General features: G+C 40.9%; 1 long non-coding RNA gene across 1 annotated transcript; it reads left to right on the forward strand.

The window, feature by feature from the left end:
* Positions 1-1,168: 1,168 nt before the first annotated feature.
* Positions 1,169-3,114, forward strand: LOC9267098 (uncharacterized). Its single transcript, XR_001542995.3, has 3 exons — positions 1,169-1,493; positions 1,594-1,672; positions 2,885-3,114. It is a non-coding gene; the product is annotated as an uncharacterized lncRNA (long non-coding RNA).
* The last annotated feature ends 213 nt before the right edge of the window (positions 3,115-3,327 follow it).

Consider the following 3,327-nt stretch of genomic DNA (forward strand, 5'->3'; position numbering starts at 1 on the left):
TAGCCATGGTGCAAAAGCCATTTAGCTCGCTTAGACGGTGAGCTGGTAGCTAAGCAACCATGATTCAATTCCCTCGCACACTTTCTTTTTCATTTATTTGGTAAAATTGACGCACGTGTAACTTGAGCCTAGTAGTCTTTCTAGCGTAATCCATGTGCTCGCTAGAACCGTCGAAAGCAAACCAGAGTTGGTTCCGGTTCAACCGCATAGCCATTGGTCTTGGTCGGTACGGTCAATTTCCCATTTCCCTAGTGACCCTGAGTGGCCGTTGAGCTTATTGGCAAAAGCAAATGCAATTTTTGCATTATTTTAGGAATCGAAAACGCCGTTTTCTTGAAAAGCAGTTTAATATTGTTAGACTTGCATAGACTAATTTTTAATCCAAATATATCACATGAGTAGTAATCACTGGTTTGAAACATATACATTTCGGCCTCCTTGGAATGTACGAAAATTTTCCAATTCGAATCCGTTTCAAAATAAAGCAACTTCTGCATTCGTAATTTATCATAGATATAACACATTTTTCGAACTACTCCGATCTTAACAAATCACAATCATCATTTATTCAATTTCTCTATCTCTACCTACTCACCGAAATCAATCATAATTATCTCTTATTTAATTTCACCTCTTATTGATTCTATAATTACTTATATCTAAATTATAAAAATAAAGGGAGTTCTTTGCAAGAACTAACTATCCAATTTTTTCTCATTCAAATATAGCAGATGCAACACGCGCGGGTGTTAATTGGCCTAACGTCCTAAACTGGACAACGCGCATTGGGGCGTGTGTTGTGCAAGTTTTAACTAAGAGCAGGTACAACTATTAGCTAGCTGTAAACATATTTTAATGAGATAAAGAATGAGAGAGAAGATCAGCGGGCTACAGATCTGTAGCCAACTGCAACGCGGACTCCAAGACGCAGTGTGTGTATGACAGGTGGGATCATATATTAATAGAATAGTAAGCAACTATTGTGTGAATTAACTATTAGATTGGCTATATATGAATTAGAGTTAGCAGTGACTATCTCTTGTAACGAATTCCACGCGCATTCTCGGCCGATTAGCCCCGCCATGTGGCTGTGTGCGATTCGAGGGTCTAGTTCGCGTGCGCGTCCGTTGGATTAGGAATCAACGGCAGAGATGATGCAAGGGAGTTTAGCGCGATTCGCGAACCGTCTCCGGCCGTCCGGCGTCGGCCACCGCCGCTCCCGTCCCTCGTCGATCCCTCTGTGCCTCCCCGGCCCCTCGCCGATCCCCATCCCTAAAAACCCTAGCCCACAGTGCCGCCATCGTCACTTCAGCTCTCCTGCTCGTTCGCATCTCGGTAGCCGAGCGTCGCCACCTCCTCCGATCCTTGCCCCTTTGCTGCCCATCGACCTCCCTCCTTGCCGATGCGCTGGACCCGATGGGCCGCGGTCGAGCTTGCTGGCGCAGCGCTCGAGTTGTACGTCCCACCTCCGCTCCAGTTCGCCCCCTCCACATGTAAGTGCGCTACCTCCTCCTCCTCCTCGGCGAGCTAGCGGATTTGGTTCGGATTGCCATGGCCTGACACAAGTTTTGCACGGTGTGGGTGGGGTGGCAGAGAAGCAGGGGAGCAGGTGCCGGCGACGCGGATGGCATGAGAGGAGACGGAGGCGTACGCGCGGGACTGGCCGGCAGTGGTAAGCAAGCTACAGTCTATAGTCTGATATTTGTTCCATTTATTTCCCTGGACATGAAGGATGTGTGGTTGCTGATTTGCAACGCAAACTGTGCATTCATGGTGTTCGATGAAATGACCAAAAAAGAGTATATTTCCTTATTTCTTAGAGTTGCAGTTGATTAGCACTCAGTTAGGAATATTTTGTTGGATAGTATATTAATTGCTCTATTGCTACTACCACTTCTGCAGAAATCCAGGAGAAACACGACTTGAAATTGCAAATTTTGATGCTAATTAAGTTGTCATGTGAAACTCTATATGGATTATTAATCTGTTAACTTATGCATTACTGATTCCATCATAGCAGCAATCGAATTATACATGAGTTAGAGATATTAGTGTATATACAATTAGCATAATCTGGAATAGAAATAGTAATAAGCTAAAAAAACATAATCAGGAATGGTTCTTGACAAAACTCAAGTTTGTTTTTTTTTTATTTCTGAATACCCTTTCTAATAGCACTTATAATCATGAAAATGATCCTGCACTGCAGCACTGGTACATACTTTTTTTTTCTTTGGTCTCAATCCTGCACAATAGTTTCTTTACAGAGTTTTCCTCCTGACAAACGAAAATAAATCTATAAAAGTGGCACAATTTAGACATTTGCATCATAATTGGTTAGTGCCCTAATTGCAAGTGTTCTACTCAAGGGAACATCCTGAGTATTAACTTAAGAAATTCTGAAGTTGCGATCGATTGCAACTGTACATGGTGACCACATTCTTAAGTTAATACATCATGAGTTTGTTATATTTCTTTCCACTTCTCTAAATGTATAAAAAATATAGTGTTCTCTGAACATGCTTTTTTTGCAGTTATCTGACAAATATATAGAGATGTAATGTTTTCTGAAGACATTTGTTTCTCTGTTTTGTTGGGTGGATGTTATCACTTTGATGGGCCTATCAACAAGTTATTTCATTATCATTTGAATGCACCTATAATAAAAACTAACAATTGGCAAACAACAGTTTTCCTTCAGAACTGGGGATTGTTGTTTCATTCTAAAAATAAAAATAGTCATAGTCTCTTATAGCTTTTGCTGCTTTGCCACTAGCCCACCAGGACGATCTGGCTTTGCAATGCTTATGTCTCTTGCTCTTGATCTCCTTCTATCAGTCACTCTAGGTGCAGCTAATTTCTGTTCGTCTCCTGACATTTCTAGGGATGCAAGATATCGAAGATGAAAATTGCTGCCGCGTGCTCGAAATCATCACCTCCGGCATTTAAATGTGTGAAAGACTGGTTCTTAAATTTATTTTTGCTTTCACTGTAACTACATTGTTGTGCTTCTTCTTTGTTCCATAGCTAGAAGCTAGACTGGAAACAACTGTGGCTGTTTCAGGCTTTTTTTTTATCTTGGTGAATTAATGTAAATATATTTAGTTATGGTTATATCCGGTTTTCGATGGTTTGTTCTTACAGGGCAATAGTTACTATTTTTAGCAGGAGTGCCATAGGAGCTAATTTAGCTAAACTTGTTGCATCAGTTAATAACACCATCGAATATTTCATTTGCCAACCTTTTATAAACCTGAATTTTGAAAACCAATTGGAAAATATACACAGGCTATAATGAGCAGAGGCGCGCTAATTTTCTAGTACTAT

Source organism: Oryza sativa, chromosome 1 (genome assembly GCF_034140825.1).
Source record: "Oryza sativa Japonica Group chromosome 1, ASM3414082v1".
Classification (NCBI taxonomy): Eukaryota; Viridiplantae; Streptophyta; class Magnoliopsida; order Poales; family Poaceae; genus Oryza; species Oryza sativa.